This window comes from Prionailurus viverrinus, chromosome A1 (assembly GCF_022837055.1).
Source record: "Prionailurus viverrinus isolate Anna chromosome A1, UM_Priviv_1.0, whole genome shotgun sequence".
NCBI classification, from domain to species: domain Eukaryota; kingdom Metazoa; phylum Chordata; class Mammalia; order Carnivora; family Felidae; genus Prionailurus; species Prionailurus viverrinus.
This window is the reverse complement of record NC_062561.1, coordinates 102844205-102867466: the sequence shown is the minus strand read 5'-3', so window position 1 is coordinate 102867466 and position 23262 is coordinate 102844205.

Sequence of the window (23262 nt, the reverse complement as noted above, 5' to 3'; positions counted from 1 at the left end):
GCTGTTCTTGGCCTATTTAACTTATTTTCCTCCACCACTGTATGTGGAGTGTGTCGGGTGGTTAATTTTACAGGCTCCTAGCAGTACAAGCCTCACTTGCTTGGACTGAGAGAGGAGGTCCTGAGCCAGGAGGTAGGCCTGGCCATCGGGTAAGCTTTTTGCTTGTCAGTTTTGAATCATGTGCTTTCGATCGTTAGTGGAAGAGCTGGTAGCGACAGTGTTCTGGAAATACTATGTGCGGAAAAAAAAAAAAAAAGAGTAGTATGAATGTTAGCCAGGCTCTGGGTAGAATATAACGGAAATCTTTGGTCTTCCCATCATCTTTTAATGCTTTTTTAAAGAAGGAACCCAGTTTTCTGTAGTTTAAACTTTTCCTTCATTTCGTATCCGTGGACCATTGTATCCTGTCCTGCTACCCTTTCTACGAATAGGATGGTCATGTAAAAGGCAGTTAAAAACTAAATTCTCGGGGCACCTGGGTGGCGCAGTCGGTTAAGCGTCCGACTTCAGCCAGGTCGCGATCTCGCGGTCCAGGAGTTCGAGCCCCGCGTCGGGCTCTGGGCGGATGGCTCGGAGCCTGGAGCCTGTTTCCGATTCTGTGTCTCCCTCTCTCTCTGCCCCTCCCCCGTTCATGCTCTGTCTCTCTCTGTCCCAAACATAAATAAACGTTGAAAAAAAAAATTAAAAAAAAAAAAACTAAATTCTCCCCTCCCTAGTTACAGTGACTGGTTTAGGATTGGACAGGTGGTCTAAGCTAGGCTCATTAGAGACCTCTCTGTGACACTTCTGTTAATGGTCTTGGAGAAAAAGCCTTGTCTTTACTAGCATCACTAAACCAAGAGGCTGTGAGTCTCGGGCCGCTCTTAGCCACTGACCTGTCACACACAGAGTCTTTCATGGGGAGTGAAGAGAGACAGAGAGGGAACCAAGGACCCTGCTTATATATTTGGAGCCTCAGGATATGTAAAGCCGTCTTCCCCCACCCTACCCCCACCAAGCTGGTCTGCACGCTGTCGCCGACATTGCAAAGCAGTTGGGAGCAAAAAAGTATCAATTCTTAATTACCTGCCTGGAGGTCGGCTTCAAAGGGGACCAGGCTTTTGGGATGGGTTTAGAAGCAGGAGAAAGAGGGTTCCGGTCAGGAAGCATGGGAAAAGGCATTCACACAGAGGCTCATGCCTGAAGGCAGACTTACAAGAGTGTGCAGTCTATGAAGGGGATAGCCATTCCAAGCGTCAGCAAGGGGGGCAGAGAAATAGAGATCAATTTCTGGAAGGCCGTGTGAGGGTGAGACCAAGCGGAGCTTGTTTGCTTTCTAGTGGGTTCCAGCTTCATCATATAACCTTGAAGGGCGTTTTGAGGGGAAATAGCAGAGCAAGGGGGGGTAGGCTGGCCAGGAAGCGTGGGCGTTGGAAAGAGGAGGCACTCAAGGACCCAAATGCCTGGAGGCAAATCCTGGCTCTGTCATTTCTTCTCTGGGTGACTTTGGATGAGTTAGTTACCCTCCTTTTGCCTCGCTTTCTTGGTCTGTAAAATGGGGCTGCTACCCACAGCACCCACAGCTCTCACAGATTGGTTACAAATATCAAATAAGCCAAATGGAAGACCCCTCTCTAAGTGCTCGACCCAGGCTAATATCTCCATAGCGGATTATTATCTGTGATTCCGAAGTAAAATTTGGGGGGAGAGAATTGAGGATTTTGGGAGGGATGGGAGGCAAACTCTCGATCATTTGCAGGTATTACCCCTTGAACACAGATGAGTTTCTCAGCCTAGATAATGGGTCTCCAAGAGGCTCCAGGAGAAGAGGATGTAGGCCTAGCCCGTTTGGGCAGGAGAAGGGGAGCAGAGTAAAAGACGGGTTCAGAGCACGTGATGTCATTCAGAAGACAGGCTTGGGTGCACCTCTCGAGTTGGGGGCTTGGGCGGCCCAGGGAATCGCGTGAGTTCACTGGGGCAATGCAGGAAATAGCTGTGGTTGGGGAGACAGACTCCAGAGGCCAACAGCCAATGGGAAATTTGTGCCTAGAGATGGCCTTGACTGTGGCAAATCAGTGGAGGAGTCTTTGAAGATGTGAGAGATAACTCTTCAATTGAAACTTCAGACAGGGGTCTGCAGGAGGCCAAAGCAATAGCTCAGAGGGCACGGGGCCAGATCGTTCAGTTAACGCCACGGTGAGAAGTTCCACGGGATCCTTAATAGTTCTCACGAGTCAGGGATTCCATTTGATGCCCTATCACCCAGAACACAGGTTTAGCAAACACGCTGCCCTAGATGTCAGCAGCAGGACAGGCAGAGCCCTCAAGGGCCACTACCAGGTTTAAGGCAAGGGCAGAGCACAATTGTAAAGGTACAGAAAGGTAAGGAGAAAGCAGAGGGAGGAGGGCGATGTGGAAGAGCACAGAAAAAGAGAAAGCGAGCGAGAGAAAAAGCATGACAGGAGGCATGTAAGGCAGGAGTAGATGCATAGCTCAAATACTTGCTACATTCTCTAAAGACCGTTTTCTTCCTGTGCCCCAGAGCCTCCTGGGGAGATGCGATAAACCCAGAGAATTCCACTATTATGTCTGTTTCACTTTCTCTGCTGCCCTCATTTAAATTATTGCCTCTCTTGCCATTGTCCTTGGAGTATATACATAGAATTTCACTACGTGTTAAAAATCAACATTCACTTACATTTGGCACGCAGGCTAAGCCTCCCCTTAGAGGCTGCGACGTGGTAGCAGCCGTGAGATACTTTGTTTCCCATTGAAAACTCACGACCGGCTGTATTCTTCATCATGACTAGGTTTCAGGAAGACTCCATATGTATATTGCATGCACTAGACCAGCAGGGGACTGCTCTGAAGGTAGGAATCGTGGAGCTTTCTCTCACCCATAGTATTTAAGATAGTTTCCGGGAAATAGTAGTTAACTCAAAGCATGCTAGTGAATGAAGCATCTACTATTTGCTGCTGCTTTGGCTGCCATAGTGAGCAGGAGGAGAAAATTAAATAGTTGGGCTTACTTGGATTTGAATTGTTGGCCCATTAGCCACTGCTCTGTAACTTTGGGCAAATGCCTTCTAGGAGCCTCCTTTCTTCATCTAGAATGGGAGGAAAAATATTATCATGGACTCTACAGGCTTGTCCTGAAAACGGAATGAGATGATACACAGTATGTGATGCATAGTGAGTGCTCAGTAAGTGTTAGGGAAAAACAAAATCAAACTCTCCTTTTCCGGTGTAGTCTTTTACTGTCTCTCACAGTCGTAGCAAGTCACAGAGTTCACAAATGTATGCGATAGCGTGTGAAATTTGGAGGGAAAAAAAACGCCACCTCACGCGTGATCGTTTTTGGAACATCCTGCCTGGTTTCAGTATATAGTCTGGCCCCCTCTACTTAAACAGCAGCAGGTCCTTGAAGGGGAAAGTGAGCATGTAAGAAACCTGACCTCAAGTCCAAGCTCTGGCGGTTACTATTTAATCCTAAACAAGCTGTGTTTGTAACCGCGCCTTAGAAAGAGCTGATCTGTCTGGATCATTCCTATACTCTCACTGTGCAGAAAAGAGCGTGCCGCGCGTATAAGAAGCACCCAGTAATGACCTTTTGAATCCGTGTATCCGTAAAACAGGATTTCGTAAAAATTAAGTGAGATAATAATAATCCTAGTTAATGGTTTTTGAATGCTCTTGGTGCTCTAGGCCCTCTTCTGAGCGCTTCAAATGTGCTGATTCATTGATTTCTCCCAATCATTCTGCGTGGGAGGGGAGCTTATCTTTCATCTCATAGCTGTGCACATGTGGGCAAAAATAGAATCAAGACATTGCCCAAAATCATAGAGCTAGAAATGAACAAAACCAAGATTTTTCCTAGATAGTCTGGCTGCACAACCCAGGCTCTTAGTGACAAGGGTATATTGACCATCGGTATGGGTATTGTAATTGTCTGCCCATTCTCAGCTTTGCATAACCACCCAGATTTTCATTCAGTTATTTAAACCTTCTTCATGGGGAGTTCGTGTGCACGGCAACTTTATACTTTAGAACTTATTTTTTTTGCAAATGAGGATATATTTTTGTGTGTGTGAGGGTATTGTCCTGAAAAAGCAAAATGGAACTCTGAAAATTAGGATATTGACGTTCATTCATTGCTTTCATCTTTTTCTCAAATCACATTCAAGTTTTGCCAATTGTCCAATGAGTGACTTCTAAGCATAATAGTCCAATCCAGATGTGGCCATGCTTTTTGTTTTCACGCCTTTCTGCCTCTTTCGATCTAGAACAGTCCTTCAGTCCTTCCTTCCACGGCAGTTATTTTGTGAAATATCCCTCCATTTGACTTTGTTCCCTGTTTGCTCATGGTTAGTTTGAGGTTACGCATCGTTGGCAAGAATATCACAGAAGTTGATGCAGCCCATGAGTGGTGCACGATGTCTGCATGGATGTCCCCCTCACCTCCATCAGGTTCCACACATGACATCCGGTCACTCAATCCCCTACCGTCAACACCCTCATGACCCTGCTCAGGCTTTGACACTCTGCTCTGGGCAGCCACAGCTCCCATCTTCCCCTCCCTACACCAATGCCTACTTTGCTCAGGCCCCACCTGTTGACTTTTAGACTGAATTGTTTAAGAGCATAAAGGAAAGGAAATGAAGGAAGGGAACAAGAAAGAAAAGGGAAGATGATAAGGAAGAAGAGGAGGAGGGAGAGTCAAACCTATACCCACTATACCCATTGATTTTCACTTTTAATAGCCAATTGATCTTTGTAGTTTAAGCCAATATGAGGGTTAGTTGGATGGTTTCTGTTGTTATTCGCAAACCAAAACCTATTAACCTATATATAAAGCTCATAATAAAGAGCAGGTGAACAATAATGGAAAGCTCTTGTGGGATGGTGATGTATTTGCAAAAAGACATTACACACGGAATCCTAAGACCTGAGGTTAACCCAAGAAATAGCTGTGCCGTCCAGTACAAGACACATTAGTAAAGCCCTTGGTTCTTTATATATAAAGTGAGAATAATGGTTGTTACTTTATGAATGCTATTAAAGCTGCTCTTAGGGGTTGAATTGTGTCTCCCCCAGAAAGATAGGTTGAAGTCTGAGCCCCCAGTAGCTCAGAACATGACTTTATTTGGATACAGGGTCCCTGCAGATGTAATAAGTTCAGATGACATCATAGTGGAGCAGGCTGGTCCCCTCATCTGATGAGAGTGGCCTTCTTATAAGGGGATGGGCATGTAAAGGGATGAAAATACAGAGAAAACGATTGTGAACATGAGGCAGAGATTGGAGGGATTTATTCGCCAGCTGAGGAATGCCAAGTATCATCTGTCATCGCTAGAAGGAGGAAAGAGGCATGGACAGATTCTCCCTCGCGGCTCCCAGACGGAACCAACCTCACCAATACCCTGATCTTGGATGTCTGTCTTCCTGAACTGTGAAAGAAAAAAGTTCTCTTGTTCTAAGCTGCCCAGTTGGTGGTGCTTTGTTTCAGCACCCCTAGGAAACGAGTGGGCATGCTTTATAAAATTGAAAGCTGTAAATGAATATAAGCAATTACTATTACGGTATCTTTCTAACTTCACTCTTGAGAATGACATAAGTCATTGAAAAATTCCATCCTTTCTAAAGCTACTTTTCTTGTTGCCATGCTGGAAAAGATAGAAGTTCATGAACATCAAGATGACCTCATTTTGGCTTATACCTTGTGACACAAGTCATCACTTGTGAACCTATCGGAAGAGGTGATTGGTTTGCCATTAACACATCCCCTGCAGTTCTGACCTCAAGTGATGTTATCCAGACAAGGAGGTGCACTTTCCCTGAGTCACAGTGTGTCTTTTGTGCTTCCAAAATAATACTAACAGTAAACTTTGGTTATGGTTACTTTACATCAGACACTGCTCCAAGCATTTCATGTGCGTTATCCCTTTTAATCTACACAACTCCCTTACAATGTGCCTGATCCTAGGTGAGATTCACCAGTAGAAGACAATCTACCTTAAGTAGTTGACTTCCCTTTTCTCTACCAAGAAAGGAAAGCTTAAGGGCCATCAAACTACAGGAATCTTGGGGGCTAGATCCTCTGCATCTGCCGCCATCATCTTGTAACTTTCCTGTTCTCTTGCCTCTGAGCGCTTGGCCTTTCAACAATCCCTCCACTCATGTTATGTATTCCAATATACACAGCCTTTCATGAATAGAGGCTACCATTTCTTAATGTCTCTTGGGTTGGTTTAAACCCCAGTGGCACTTTTCCATCATTATTTCTCATGGGTCATGAGTTTTTAAGGTATTTATTTTTGGTTACACAATTTTTCACCGTGAAGAGTACCCATGAACTTGCACAGGTCAAAGAATACCCATGACCTAGGCACTCTACAATTTACCCCGAATTATTAGTAGAGGCAAATTACTCTCAGAAGTATCTTTTAGGCATCTTCCTTAGTACCTTTTCTGGTAAAAGAAAGGCCTTTTATTCTTGCGTGCATTTATTTACAATAACTGTGTTTCTTTGCTTTGGGACTGAATGACCCCGGTCACCAGATTTTTCTAAGTTGCTCCTGATAGTTTCCTTGGTCATACTCCCTTTTGACTGCCCCACAAGAGTTTCCTTTTGGGGTACACAAATCTCAGTCTACCAGCAAATTAGTATTAGTAGCCAGAAATGAAAGCTTATTATGTGTTGTCTGCCAATTAGAGGGAGATACTAGTCTACTGTTGAAAATTTAAGTTACAGATTTAGTATCACTTGTACCTTTGGCTTCTCATAGTAGTATCTTAAGACTCACCTGCTTTGGGGGCGCCTGGGTGGCGCAGTTAGGCGTCCGACTTCAGCCAGGTCATGATCTCGCGGTCCGTGGGTTCGAGCCCCGCGTCGGGCTCTGGCCTGATGGCTCAGAGCCTGGAGCCTGTTTCCGATTCTGTGTCTCCCTCTCTCTCTGCCCCTACCCCGTTCATGCTCTGTCTCTCTCTGTCCCCAAAATAAATAAAAAACGTTGAAAAAAAAAATTTAAAAGACTCACCTGCTTTGGAAGAGGCTTCGCCGACAGAGGTCAAAATAACTGTGTCTCTTAACAACAGAAAAATACATCCAATAAAAATCACTTGGTTCTCCCATTTTGTTAAGCGGAGAACAACACTTGCTATAAACCAAAATAGTCATATGATTTATTTTTTTCCACTAACATCAAAACCAATTACCTGCTGTAGTCATGGAATTTTATCCAGTCTGGAATAGTTGATGATATTTATGAGGTACTTACCGCGTATTAGGTCATTGTCTAGGTACTTTACCTGTGTTCATTTAATCTGTATCGCCCTAGGAGGTCAGAGAGATGATTGGTCCCATTCTCCCAATGATGCCCTGAGGCTAAGAGAGATTAAATCAGTTATCCGGATTCTTGGAGCAGGAGACAGACAGTATCTGAACCCAAGCAGTGAGCTCCGGAACGCTCGCTGCTTTAAACTCTGCCGCAAACACTAAACTGGGTGACTGTTCTCAAGAGCTATGCATTGATTCTTAGGCATTTCATCAGATTTTCTCCTTTTCCAAGCTTTAGTTACTTTCTAAAGGCCCATTTTGCTTAGCATCGATTTCACATGCCTTACATCTAGCTCCGTGAAACTTTTCAATTGAATTGATTTAGAATTAAGTAGTGCATCTTTCAGAACAGTTGAGATGATGCATTTGGTCTAAGTTTTGCAGTAGAATTGAATTCCAACTCCACCTACTATAAATTTTTTTTTTTTCTTAATCTAAAAGTTGGCTCTGTTGGTGGGCAGATAGTGGATGGGCTGGTCCACAGTCCACATATCTTATCCTTCTTCATTACCAGCCTTAAGTCTAGTAGCAACCATCAGTACGCCAGTCTTCTTGGTGACGAATTGGGATGGGACAGGATACAAGACACCTGCTCGTGGCCAAAACCAAGTTCAACACTTGCTCGCTACTAAATTTCAACAAGGATATCATGCTTGCTATGTCTACAGAAAAGTTGTTGTTCAAAACGGTGAGCTGTTTTCTAGCGTTTTTCAATGCTAGGAGTCCTGTGTTACCAAGGCAGAAAAGATGACGACATGATTTTTTATGTTTCTCCAATAATTTTAATTCAGAGAGGACCCCGCTTTAAGTTAGAAGGTTAAGATGAGGAATGAAGAACAAGCCATCACAGAAACCAGAGTAATCAATCCGTATGTTCTTACGACTATGTTTGGCCAGTGACTGCCTATGCAAAATACACAATTAAGTCAAGAAAACAACTCAGGCAAAGCTGCTTGAAGTGGTAGTCTAGAAGAAAAGAAGGCAATGAACGGAAGAGTAGTGGTCTGGTGTCCTGCAAAATTCTGTGTCATTCGTTTCCGGAGCTGGGTGTGAAGAGAGCTTTGTGCCAGTAGGTCCAAGAGAAAGTCCTATAAAGGGCGGCATATCCTTGAGCTTGAGTACAGTCCCCTCTTTCCAAGACCCATCTGGAGGTCATGACTGGATCCCTGGGAAATTAAGGTAAATGGGCTGAAAACATAGCGTGCTTTCCCTGCCTGTAGGTGCCCAATGGAAACAAAAACTGAAGGTGAGATTCTGTGGTCTTACCTTAAACGCAGAAGGCATATATCTGATTCCTGCAAAGGAATTCACTGTGTCAGGTTAGCCCCATGTGTACAACAAAAAGTAGAAAGCAACGAATACGCTTCGTACGTTTCAGCGTTCTCTTGAAAAATTATTTTTCCATCTTTTGTCTTCATCTTCGATATCTGCGTGCACGCGCGCGCACGCACACACACACTATTGAGCCAAATAAAAATATACCCAAAACTTTGTTAAGCAAGTCCTACAAAATCAAAGGATAATTAAGATTTTCATTTTAAGCCAGCGTGACCCTGTACACAGTGGTGTAGGTTGGTCTCATGGTGGAGCTGGTCGTATATAAACTGAATTTTCGACCAAATCGGTGAGAAATCTGGTGTTGTAAAAGGTGCACTCTCAACAGGCATGCAGCTTCTCAGAAATTCTTGCTGCCGTCCTGAACCACAACAGCAAGTCACTTCAGAGTGCGCTGGGGCAAATCACATACTGTCATCACGTCGTGGATCATAATGAAGCCTAGAGGCTGATGGAACCCACAGCCCTCAACGCTAATCTCCATGCCAGGCTGGAGCCTTGAGAAGTTTTCTGATGGGGATAGAGAGGAAGGGACTGAAAGCTGAAGTGAATGATTAAAGCCAAATGAACCCCATAGGTGAAATTATTTCAACAGCAACATGTCTTATAGCCGAAGTGTTGATGATTGATAAAATGAACAGAACAGGGCAGAAATTCCCTAGCTGCCTCAGGTCACAGGGTAGGAGGGTCAGTCAGTACCCGGCGGGATTGCCTGCTGCCTGGGGGCCAGGCCAGAGCCCCTTCCAGAGATGCATGGCAGAGAGCGAAATATGGGCCATTGCAAGGGAAAGTCATTTTTTGGCCCTTAAACCTGCAGAAGTAGGCATGCGTGCATCTTTTGCGCATGTCCTATTTATTTTTATAAATTAAAGAAATGCCTCAAAGAGCATGTTACCTTTTTAAAATTCACGGAAGGGTGTTTTTGAAAAGGATAAATAACAACGCGCAAGTTTATACGCAAGGTCCTCCCGGCCAATCACCACAATAGGTCAGTGTCAAGGGCTTTATTTTAATTCCGCTCATTCCCTCCCACCCCCACCCCCTGAATATAGAAGTAATACATTTCCGGGGTGCCTGGGTGGCTCAATGGGTTGCACATCCGACTTTGGTTCAGCTCATGATCTCATTGATCTCATGGTTTGGGAGTTCAAGCCCTGCATCGGGCTCTGTGCTGAGAGCTCAGAATGTAGAGCCTGCTTCGCATCCTGTGTCCCATTCGCTGTCTGCCCCTCCCCCACTCATGATCTGTCTCTCTCAAAAATAAATAAAACGTTTGAAAAAAAGAGGTGCCAATACATGCTACACCATGGATGAAACCTGGAAATGTGTGGCTAAGTGAAAGAAGCCAGGGGCGCCTGGGTGGCTCAGTCAGCTGAGTGTCTGACATCGGCTCAGGTCATAATCTTACAGTTCGTGGGTTCCAGCCCCGCGTCAGGCTCTGTGCTGACAGCTCAGAGCCTGGATCCTGCTTCGGATTCTGTCTCTCCCTCTCTCTCTGTCCCACCCCTGATCACGCTCTCTCTCTCTCTCTCTCTCTCAAAAATCAATAAATGTGAAAAGAAAAAAAAATTTAAAAAGAAGGAATGCATTTCCACTGGAGAAAAAAATGGAAAAATGAAAAAAAATCATGGAAGGAAAGAAAGAAGCACTGATATTTCTGTTACCAGTAATAACTCTAAAACATATTTAGTTGTATTTTGTGACCATTTTTGGTCCACACATACACATTTCTCCCATAGTGAAAGCTGTAATGTACATATAGCTTTATACCCTGACTTATTTAATTTAGTGATAGGCATTTTTCATCAAAATTATAGTCATTTTAATGGCACCATTATATTTCACCATACTTGTAGACCGGGATGCATTTATTCATTCCTATGTTGTCGGACATTTACTTGTTCTTTTTTTGTTGTAATTAATCTGTGATGGAGATCTTTGAACTAAGAACACTGTTCACATTTCTGATTGTATTTTAAGGATTATCCTGAAGATGTTTTTTTTTTTTTCTTATGCCTCTCTTTGGGGGAAGATAGTGCTATCAGATGAGTATACGCAGTATGTTCCACAGGTGGAGCCCCTCATGGACAAATTCTTCTTCTCACTTCATATAATTCACCAGTGAATGTATCAAACGCACATTACGTAATTGACAAAACTCATTCTTTCAACTTGATCAACCACACATGTGAGGCACAGAGCCGATCTGTTGGTCCATGTGAAGCCTTGTAGAGTTGTGGTTACCGTGATTAGAGATTCATTGCTTTAGGCGTTGTAGAAATGCAACTCTTTAAGGCTGAGTAACTCTTTCCATGGATAACCCCACAGCTAGATAAATGATACCTTGGGAAAGTTATAAATTTCTATCACTTGATTTCAACTGGAGAATGTAATACCACAATGCTGACTCCTCCGTCCTCATCAGATCACAAACAAGGATAGACTTTCCATCTGATTCGACATGGCAGCTGAATCTACTGTATCCATTTCTGACGCCGCAAGACTGTCAATCTCACCAGTGAATAATATAAAACCTGCGCTTGCCAAGTCTCTTGCTTACATGCCAGATGGAGGAAAACTGCCACCATATCCAATTTGTAAGCTTGAGTATCTGATCAGAGAGGAAAAAAAAGTCATTATTCTTGTGACCACGAATGGAAAGAACCATGTGATGATCCACGGATGATGAACTTACGGAGGACGGAAAAAAAGCAGGGTGCATAAGCTCACAACACAATCGGCCTCTTGCCAGACGTGGTTAATGTGTATTCATGTAAACATATAAAAGCTATGTTTTCACAAAACTGGGCGTGCTGTAGAAAGTACATCTCAGCTTTGCAACATTGCTATACCCCTAAACTGTTTGATAAATGAGTTTTCAAGGCTATGCTGAAATAGTGGCTCAAGGAAAGGTAAAATACCTTATGGGTGAGAGAATTAATCTGGTCAAAGGATAAATATTTTAGAATGTAAATCTGCACAGGGTGAGATCATCTCTGCTCATCTCTGTTTAGATCTGGCACTGACTCATCCATATTTAGGCACTGTGTTTACTGTGTGATGATAATATGATTGGGGTAGCAATAATAACATCTTGAATTTTTCTAGTACCTTATAGCCAATGGAGTTGAAGTGTAGCACAATATGCCAACCCAAAATATGTCAGTTTAGCCTGACTATTTTGAGCTGAAGGCAATTGAGAAGAAGCAGATGAAAGAAAACCTCTCTGCCCTCCCTCTATTTGGCTAAAAGCAGAATATGCGTTTGTAAAGGGTTCTCCTCTACCAGGAAGGACAGAACTTAACCATCAGAGACAACTCTAGACCCTCATCAGCCTGGAACAGAGTCACAGGAAGCTACATAACAGACCTTGCTTAAACTGGCCTGTAACTACCATTGGTTTCCCCAATATATTGCCTTCCTAGAATTTGTTCACTGTGAGGGCTCAAAGCCCTTTTCCCTTTTCTTGTTAATCCACTAAAAATTTATTGTTCTTTTGTCATGATGCTGTATGAACCCAAGTGTTAGCAACCCCTTTGATCGATTCATCATGAGGTATTCTCGTGTGTGCGCGATGCACATGTCAATAAACTTCTGTTTCCTTCTCCGGTGTTAATCTGTCTTTTATCACTCTCACTTATGGGGGCCTCTGCTAGAGAACCTAACATGGGTAGAGGGAAAGATGTTTTCCCTCCCCTACAAAGTGATCATGTCTATTATTTTCTTAACGTATACACACACACGCACGCACACACGCACACTACAAAACTCAAAGGTGGATTGCCGTGCTATTTGTATAGGAAGAAACTGAGACTAGGATTCATGTATAGTATTTCACAGCCAGGAAGAAATGGGTCTGGGATTGATACTAAGTTTTCTCATTTCATGTTTTTCTACTTTGTACACAGACAAAATCCTAAATAGAGCTTCATGGAATTCATAAAAGGGTTTTGAGGATGAAGCTTCCCTGCTCTTGACCTACAGAGGTAGCTGAGATGGTCCAGTCACTAAAGATGGCTCACATGGACCTTTCAGTGGTTATCAGGAGAATAAATGTGTCTAAAATGGTTCCAAGATGCATTTGTAGCATTCCTTTCCCTGTCCCTCAACTTGCATTTCCTACCTAATCTGCTTTTTGGTACAGGTCATAGTGAGCGAGTATCACCCAACTGTATAGAGCAGACGTTGGAGTTAGAAAGCCTACGTGGGCTTTGGGGATGTAGGCACCATGTTTGGGTTATCACCAATATGGAGGACATCAACCAAGAGGGAAGTTGGTAAAGATCCATGGCAACAATGTTTGTGAAACTGTATTGAAATTCGTGTAGCTAGTGCGTATTTTTTTGTTACGTTATACCCATCATGCTGTTTTTAAATGATATTCTGTGTAGGTATATTTGGGTTTGCATCTCTCCGTGTTGCCATGCATATAATTCCCATGTGTATACGTCTGTATGTTTGATGTGCACACATAGGCATGTGTATGCAGTGCATGTATGTGTATGCGGGGAGGTTTTATGCTATACGATAGAATGTTTGGTTAGCACTGTAAACTGATGGCCTGAACTGTTCTGATATTTTTGCATGTGCAACCTCTCTGTGATATTTGACTCTGTGAGTAGAATTACCATTTTCGCATGACTAAAAGTAAATTATTAATAACTTCCTGAGGCATACAGTCTCCTTTGAAGTCTTTGCCAAAAAGAAGAGGTAGGATCTTAGGTAACTTACTCATGTCTGAGGATATGCCAGTTCTGGCCTAATCACCGATGTGAGGATTGTAGATTGACAGAGCTTGAGTCACAGGTATAGCCCTGTGTCCTCCATTCTCATGAGCTGGTATGTAACTGTCCCTGTAGTCTCTGGGTTTTCTTGTTTGTGTGCTTTTATTTGTTTGTTTGGTCTTCACCACTTTTAAAATAATGCCTATTTGTTTTGAGAAAGAGAGAGAGAGCATGCGTGAGCATGAGCTGGGGAGGGGCCGAGAGAGAGGGAGAATGAGAATCCTAGGCAGGTTCCATGCTATCAGCACAGAGCGCTGAGCCCGACGTGGGACTTGATCCCGCAACCTGTGAGGTCATGCCCTGGGTCAAAATCAGGAGCCAGACGCTTCACAAACTGAGCCACCGAGGCGCCCCTTCCCCTTTTTAATAAGCCATCGGGGAAGTAGGATTGGAGACGGTCTGGAATTTTCCCCCTCCCCTGATTTTCCCAGTGCCCGTAGTGGAAAGGCTATAGACACCCCTCCAGTAGCATGCATCCTGTATGACATTCCCATGGTACTTGCCAAGTACCTCTTTTCAACTGCCACAGTGAGTGTCATTCTATGTTGTCGTGTTTTACTACTAGACTCTGGGTACCAAGACAGCACACATGAGGCTGTCTTATTTGTGCTTGGTGCCCGGTACATGGCCACCCACTAAATACTGGCCTGAAGGCACAAATGAATCAATAGCAGGTAACTGGGGAAAGCTCCCAGGATCTAATGCAAATGCTGAGTATAAAGAATTAGTCCTGGAAATGGACTCCTTCTCCCCTGCTGACGAGGCAAACAAAGCCAATTTTTTGAATAACAACCTTGTAAATAACATTAGTGGCAGAATTTAGTGGAGAAGTGAGACAGCGCATGTGAAAAAGAACCTCTTTTTCTATCTGAAGTTTCAGCTTATTTTGCTGAGTGTAAAATTCTTTTATATACTTCTACGAGAAGGAAGGAGGCTGGCTTTATTATATAGGCATAAATGCAGGATGAGGAACTTTGAAAAAGCAAAGCAATTGAAATTCGGTATAGAAAATGTTTTAAAAGGCTAATGCATGCATACTGTTGTATATCTGGGAGTAAAGTGACCATGAAAAGGAAAGAAAAGAGACAGAAAAACTCCTTCGTATTTGTACCAATAAAATGTAAATGCATGTTATTTCTCTATGAACATCATCATATTGGATTTGTAGAGCACTGTTTCCCAGAGTTTAAAATGCAACAATCCATAGAGAGAAATTGTTCCTCTGGCAGCCAAGCCTTGAAAAAAAAAATCGGGATTAAAAGCAAATACATAGGAACAAAAAAATTCTTTCTCAGCTCGCATGCTAGAAATCAAACCAATTTGATTTTAAACTATTAGCAAGAAATGCCCGGCCTATTTACCACCTGCATTTTCCCAATAATTTATAATTAGAACTCAGCAGTAAGTATTGATTTCCAATTGATGGATATCATCTGTGCCCTAATAAACTGACAGACCTTCAGAAATCTATCCAGGGAGACCTTTAGAATCCATGACATGAGTTAAACATATTTTATTTAACACCAGAGGAAATTTGCATTTCATCTCTCAGGCTTTGACGAACCCACTGTAAATGATTTAGCTTAGCTTTTAGATTTCAGAGTCATTGGGCGCACTCTTGTATAATTCTTAGCCTTTGTTCAACCAAATGGAGACGACCGACGGTTAGCGTGTGGAATAACATGTCAAAAATACGGGATGCTTAAATTCACGGTTTGTGGATTTAGTAAAGATGTGGAATAAAGCCTTTGATGCGTGTAAAAATCACAGTCAAATGTAAGTGAAACCTAATTGTGACATGTAAATGAGGTCTAATTGTTTACCGCGCTCTTGTAACTGGAATCCTGCTGGGTGATATGCCCAGGCGTCCCCTAGGAAGTGGTAATGGTAATTCATTGAAATCTGGGGGAGGGTTAGCTCCCACAAATGCTGTCATTGTTTATGGGCTGATGGGTGGGGCATTTCTTTCAGGAGCGCGATCTTGTGTTCTGCGTGGCCGGCGGCTTATGGGAGGCATGGCCACTGAGGACAGGTGACAGATTCACACGGAAAAGGCTAGGTTTTAAGAAAAGGAGAGGCAGACAATCCGTGTCCTTAAAAGGTAGCTCTGCACAAACTGAGGACCCTCCAGGAATGCATTATTTTACCAGCATTATTGTAATTTTCTTCTAATGGGAGAAAAAATCAGGTAGACGGGTCCTCCTCAGTAAGTACTCTGCATTACTAATGTGTTGAGTTACCGTAACTTCCATTTAGATTTTTCTAGCAGAACTAAGGTTTGGTGTTTTTCCTTGTTTGTTTTGGTCTTGTTTTGGGGTTTTTTGGGGGGGTGGGGGGTTTTTTAAGGAAGGCAGCAACAAACAGGTTTAATATAAAGTGGGTGCCCTTGAGCCTTTCCATGTGGATTTTGTTTGTTTTCTGGGGGGGAAAAAAAGGATCCTATTAGCAGGTTCATTTGTATAATAATCATTCATTAAAATAGGCTCGGTGGCAATGAAATCCTGCACTTGAATTCCAGCAGAAAGCCTTTAAAAAGCTAAAATGTCAAAACAATAAAACTAATTAAGGCAACAAAATAGCTTTTTCCAGCTTAATGACAAGCTGGTCCAAAAACACACTTCAATGATTTTTCTTTCCTCCAGAGACACTTTAAGTAAAGCAAGGATAGAATTTTCCACAATCATTATCCAGCCCAGTGTCATCTAGGAACCTAGCCCAACTGAACTGTCTGGCAGAGAGGGTGACATGTCTACTTTTGGCTTCCCTCTCTCTCCCCTCCCTCTCCCTGCCCTCCCTCTCCCTCTCCGCCTGTCTTCCGCAACAATTATAAAGGTTTACAAGGCTCCAGGCACTGAGGAGACTGAACCGGTTGTGGATCCTGAAGTCAAACAGCAGATGAACTAGACAGGAAGACAACATGTAAATAAACTCAAATTCAGGGGAGAAAAGGAACTCGTTTCAAAACGACAGAGAAGTTGCAAGTAACTTCTCTACACCCTTTGCCCAGGGACTGGATTCAAGCTCTGTCATTTATTCTGGCAACATCTTCATAGCAAAGGATCCAGTCCAGAGTCGTGGCTTGGTCCCAGTTGTCGCTTCGATGTGGAACAGTTCGTCAGTATGTCTTTGATTTTCGTGATCCTAATCATTTTTGAAGATGATAGGTCGGTCATTTTATAGGCTGCCTATGAAATACCCACAAATAGGTGGGTATTTGTGGCTGACACTTGACTTCTTGATGTGTCAGTGTGCTTTCCTTTTCGGGACAGTTGACGTTGATCTGATGGCTGTTGGGCTTGCTGTATCCGCAAGCTCAGTCAGTACTGGTGACCTCACCCAAGCAGTTAGTAGACTCCACTTGTGTGGTTCTCCCCACATATTCTAGTACCATCAGTCACTCATTCAAGAGCTTGTGGAATGCCTAGACCTTTCTGATTGTTCTCTTTGTGTTCTGGTGTAGAATACCCAAAGTACTCATTAGGGGCCAAGAAGGTTAATTTTTCTTCCTGAAGTGAGTGAATACAAAGAAATTTGGTGACTATGTTGAACTATAAACCTATCTCTGAAAAAGATCACAAAAGACCTCGAGAACTCCTTTAGTAAAGGCATTTCCTAACCAGCACCTTACTCAGCCTTGTCCATACTGGTTTAACGATAAATTTTGGTTGCTATCTAACCAGCAAAAAAAAAAAAAAATATATATATATATATATATATACACACATATATATATGTATATATATATATATATATATATATATATATACACACACACACATAAAGAAAAGGTAATTTAAGATGAAACAGAGAAAAGTGGGGGGAGGGGGAACTTGAGTGTTCCAGGTTGGCAGAAAATTCTGGTAGGTCGTAGCTTAGACAAGGTTAAAAGTCTTGAATGCAGTCTCAACATTTTGAACTTTATCGAGATTAATGTACAATAGTAGGCAATTATTATGCTTTCTGCACTGTTTACAGACTGGAGAAGAAATAACATTTGTTGAGTGCCCCCTTCATCTCAGCTACACACACACACACACACACACACACACACACACACACACACACGCACCCTAAAGACTTAAACTACCCAACTCCATAGAGCTTGCATTAATAGGACTTTACTTTTCTGTTGTCTTTTTTTTTTTTTTAATTTTTTTTTCAACATTTATTTATTTTTGGGACAGAGAGAGACAGAGCATGAACAGGGGAGGGGCAGAGAGAGAGGGAGACACAGAATCGGAAACAGGCTCCAGGTTCCGAGCCATCAGCCCAGAGCCCGACGCGGGGCTCGAACTCACGGACCGCGAGATCGTGACCTGGCTGAAGTCGGACGCTTAACCGACTGCGCCACCCAGGGGCCCCTTTTCTGTTGTCTTTAATGACATAGCTACCATTCCAGAAGAATCTTGGACAAGCAGATAACTTGATTGTTCATTATAGGAACTTTCCAGGAAGACTCATCAATTCTTCAGTGGAAAGTATCAACAGTTTACTAAACCCCAAGATTCTTTGAATTCCTACCCTCAGAGATCCTTGCCTTGCTCTTTCCACTTGAAGGAGATCAGAACATGCCATCCTAGGGGCGCCTGGGTGGCTCAGTCGGTTGAGCGTCCGACTTCAGCTCAGGTCACGATCTCGCGGTCTGTGAGTTGGAGCCCCGCATCGGGCTCTGGGCTGACGGCTCAGAGCCTGGAGCCTGTTTCCGACTCTGTGTCTCCCTCTCTCTCTGCCCCTCCCCCGTTCATGCTCTGTCTCTCTCTGTCTCAAAAATAAATAAGCATTAAAAAAAATTTTTAAAAAGAACATGCCACCCTAAATATGCCACGTTTCGCATAAGGATTTTTCTGTGTGAAGATAATTGAGAATCAACAGAGGCAGGGAGAAGCCATCTCGAAGCTTCCCATATCTAACTAAACTTCTGGAAAAAAAAGAGCAAGTTCTGGAAAATAAGGCTGCCCCAAATTCCTTCTTTTAGGCAGATTTACTCGCAGGAAGAAAAAAAGTGAATAAAATATATTGAAATCCTTTCTCTGGGGGAATTTTATGGCCCTGAAAGAGAAGGAAAGACCTCTCATAGTGTATAGATAACCATTATCACAGACTTTTGTATCTCCCAATTGTTTTCCTAAAAACCCACATGGCTTTCTTAAAGAAACCCATTTGTTTTTTCTGTCAGAAGCCTTTCTCCCCATCTCCCTTTCCCCTACTAAGTTAGGTTTGTAAACCTGTAATTATTCAGTGAGTCTATGACCTCTATTGCTGGCTGCCATGTGCAAACAAATAAACGTTTTCCTCCTGGGAATCTTTTGTCAGTTTCGTTCACGGGCCCCCATCACTAAGCTTAAGAGAGGAGAGGGAAAGATATTTCCTCCCCTTAATCACTTGTCCTAATTGTTACATCGTGGTCCTCACCCAATCCTATGGAGTCTACCCATCGAAAGACCTAATTTCATGCAAACTTCCAGTTCTGAATGCATTCTGATCTTTCTGCGTCTGAGTTACGACCAAAATTCGGTGAAGGCAGTGTTCTCCATTGTTGTGATAAGTAATAGACTGAGTCCTGTCTCATCAGCAGGGTTTGTGGGTGATAACTGGGGGGGGGGGGGGGGGGGGAGCAACACTCAGCATTCTCTCTCTCGGATTAATTATCTAACCATTTTTTAAACCAAAAACTCCCAATATTTTTAAACTCTGTGGAGAGGATCCTTTGGCACTGCTACTCGACCTCTCAGTCGGTATCTTTAGGTAGAATACTGGCCTCTGTTGGGCTAATATTATTTTGTGGCCAGGGGAAAAACGTATGGTATGAATAAATGGGACTGGGTAGCTCTGGAAGACGAGGAGAAGGGACTGGGTAGCTCTGGAAGGAGAAAGGGTGTCTCCTCTTCAGGACAGAAATCCAAGCCCTGGAATGGACCCTGAAGCCGTGTTGATGCCAGAGCATAAGGCAGAGCACAAGCTGACATCCCCCCCCCCTCCCCCCGCCTCCCAGGTGGGATGTGTGTGACTTTCCTCAGGCATTCCTGGCTGCCCAAGGGCAAAACAAAGGACAGAAAACAAATGGTTAAATGGGTAGAGTCTCCAGCAGTTTACAGATCTCTTGGTGTATTACAAGAAAGGGGCAATCTTATCAATAGCCTCATCTCCAGGAGCTTCCTCCAGTCTTAAGAATAATGCTTTGCGGGGTGCCTGGGTGGCGAAGTCGGTTGAGCGTCCGACTTCAGCCAGGTCACGATCTCGCGGTCCGTGAGTTCGAGCCCCGCGTCGGGCTCTGGGGTGATGGCTCAGAGCCTGGAGCCTGTTTCCGATTCTGTGTCTCCCTCTCTCTGCCCCTCCCCCGTTCATGCTCTATCTCTCTCTGTCCCAAAAATAAATAAACGTTGAAAAAAAATTAAAAAAAAAAAAGAATAATGCTTTGCTAGAGGGAAAAACAGTGTTAGTTGGCAACAGTTACACCTCCAGTAATCTGAGTCTTCTTTAGAAACTTCCTCTTGACTTTACCTCCTCCAACTCCACGGTATATAAGCAGTCACTCTTCACAACCCCACTGCGGCTCTTTCTGCCCACGGGTCCTGTCCCCGTGCTTTTAATAAAGCCACCTTTTTTGTGCCAAAGACACCTTCCAGAATTCTCTGTTGGCCGCCAGCTCCGAACCCCCAGCATTCCAAAACCCCATCAGTGTGAGATCGGTAAACTTGCAGGAGAAGGTTTGCCTGTCTTGCAGGCTGGGTAAGAAAGCCTGTTGAGTAGAAAACTCCTTGGCTGGAAAGTCTGAAACCTTTCAAGGAGAAAAAAAAAATGTAAGTAAACTGCTTACATATCCAACAGAACAAAACAACAGGTAAACAATATTAAGAAGAAACCAAATTATTAACTTTAACTGAAACTTAATGCAGTGGATGCATTTTTTCCCTTGCAGCTTCAATGAGCTGTTTGCAAATATGTTTCCTTTTTTTTTTTTAATGTTTAAAAAAATTTTTTTAATGTTTATTTGTGTGTGTGTGTGTGTGTGTGAGAGAGAGAGAGAGAGAGAGAGAGAGCGAGAGCGAGCAGGGGAGGGGCAGAGAGAAAGGGAAACACAGAATCCGAAGCAGGCTCTAGGCTCTGAGCTGTCAGCACAGAGCCCGATATGGGGCTCGAACTCATGAACTGTGAGAACATGACTTGAGCCGAAGTCAAATGCCTAACCGACTGAGCCATGCAGGCGCCCCTGTAAATACATTTTCTTTTTGCAGGCAGTGTATACGAGAGGAGGGTTTTCCCTCCCGTGACTCATTTTTCATAAACACATTTGGTACCATTGTAATTTTGTCATTTACATTTCTTGGTTCTTGTGTTCTGGGGGCCACAAGGCACTCCTAATCCAGAAAGATTTGCAAACGGTGGAAGCGTGGGTGATTGTTATGTATCTTCCCTTACACCCTGTAGGTATTTCTCAAACCACCCCCCATCCCGTCCCCTCACTCTTCCTTCCCCTCAATCCACGGGTTTGATCTCTCTACCAGCAAATGTGTAATTCTGTGCTCTGGCTTCATTTCTATCCACTTGCTTTATCTATTCTTGGAGTGAAGGCTTCAACTTTCAATTCTTTTTTTTGTTCGTTTTTTTTAAAGTTTATTTATTTGGAGAGAGACACAGAGACAGCACGAGTTGGGGAGGGGCAGAGAGAGAGAGGAGACAGAGAATCTCAAGCGGGCTACCCAGACAATGCAGAGCCCTATGTGGGGCTTGAACTCTTGAAACCTGAGCTGAAACCAAGAGTTGGACGCTCAACCCACTGAGCCACCCAGGCGCCCCAACCTTCGATTAGTTTCCTATTTAACTTGAAAAATAGATGACATGGGTAATATTCGTGTGGAGAATGTTTTTGAGGTTCTTAAAGGCTTTTAAGAAGCAAACGTGCACATATTGTATATTTGCAAATGGGGGGAGTGATTATTTTAACAAGAACATTGTCCTGATCAGAAGACAAAGATAGGAGCCCTGGCAGTTTAATATGGTGTTTGATTATTTCTTGGAAGATAAAAAGAATTTAATTTGTCATATTTGTTAGATTAAAATACTATCTATTAATACACATTATGTTTCTTTAAAAAAGGTTCTCTAACAAAATAGAATGATTGCCAGGTTTAAGCTAGCTTTTATCTGCTCTCCGCTTCTTTCATGTGCTGTTTATTCACGTCCTTCTTCAATTTGTTAGGTTATTTATATTTTACTTATTAATTTGTAAAAATATTATATGTAATAAAGACCTCAACCCTCTATATCTCATGCATGTACACGCATTTTTGCCAGTTTACTACTGACACTTGATTATCTGATACGCAAAATCATTAGATTTTTTTGTATTCAGATCTCCGAGCATATATTCTAGATTTTTCTTAGGCTTTATTCGTTCGTTTGCTTAGAATGACACTTTCATATCCTGTAATCAGAGAGTAATGTCCATTTTGTTTTGGTTGGTTTGGGTTTGCTTTCGGTTCCGCTGAAACTCTAAAGTTTTAGGGAAAACTGAAAAGCCATTTTAGCTACAGTAAGTTTTATGGCCACACAAAATTACTAGAAAGGATACTAAGAATGATAAAGTTTTGGAGTTAGAAACTTTGAGCTCCTTTGTTTGGTTTAATCAACATTAGTGTCGGCTACCCAGGTGGTTTTTTCTGATGGATCTTTGAAGCCACTAATTCTCAGCTTTGGCCCGATGTGAGAATCTCTTGGGGAGCAGTCCATTTTTCTGTGGTCTAGGCCCTCCCTCCAACGATTTTGATTTCATCGGTCTGGGTCAAGTGGACGCATCAGCCTTAAAAAAGAAAAAGAAAGGGGCGCCTGGGTGGCTCAGTCGGTTAGGCGTCCGACTTCAGCTCAGGTCACGATCTCGCGGTCCGTGAGTTCGAGCCCCGCGTAGGGCTCTGGGCTGACGGCTCGGAGCCTGGAGCCGGTTTCCGATTCTGTGTCTCCCTCTCTCTCTGCCCCTCCCCTGTTCATGCTCTGTCTCTCTCTGTCTCAAAAATAAATAAAAACATTTAAAAAAAAGTTAAAAAAGAAAATAAAAAAGAAAAAGAAATTCCTTAGGTCCTTCTCATGTGCAACCTCGGTTGAAAACCAGTGTCATCCAACTGTTTTCATTTCTAGAAATAGAAGCTGAGGCTGGCCAGGGACTCAGGACATGGGAGTTTAGATAAATGCTCAGGAGTCCGATAGGTGGTCCAGTCTGCTTTTTCCTACACTTGGGCTTTTCTTGTTGGGAGATCGCGGGCAGGAAGAAGCGAGGCCAGCTCCTCTAGTTTGCAAGGTCTTCTTTTCCCCTCACACCGATGGGCGGCCGGTTTCATGATTACATGGATTCTTTGCCTAGTTTCTTTCCTTGTTGTAACGATCGTGTCAATGCTTTGTGTTAATATTCCCCTCGCTGTCCTTTTCCCGACCCGCAAAGGCAAGCAGACAGACCTAAAAAGTTAAATATTTATGGTGCTTTTTCATTGATAGTTGAGGCTGTACCTTGCCTTTCTCTCTCTCTCTCAGGGATTGGCAGTGGATTGAAAGGAAATGCGGGATGGAAAACAGATGGGTGAAGGAAGAAACAGAACAAGACATGGGGACAAGGTGACAGCGGGGTGGAACGTATACCAGAAGGATCCGCTTCCTTCTGCCTTAGAATTTCTTGCTCGTTGCCAGTGCGATGAAGCCCTCTGAAACCCCAGAGATGTGGGAGGAGGGAAATGTTTGCCAGAAGCAGAAGGAGGCGGTGGCAATGATGTATGAAGCTCAGGTGCCTGATAAAGTTGATGATGATAGCAACACTGCTCTGCATTTTCTGAGGCACCGTGA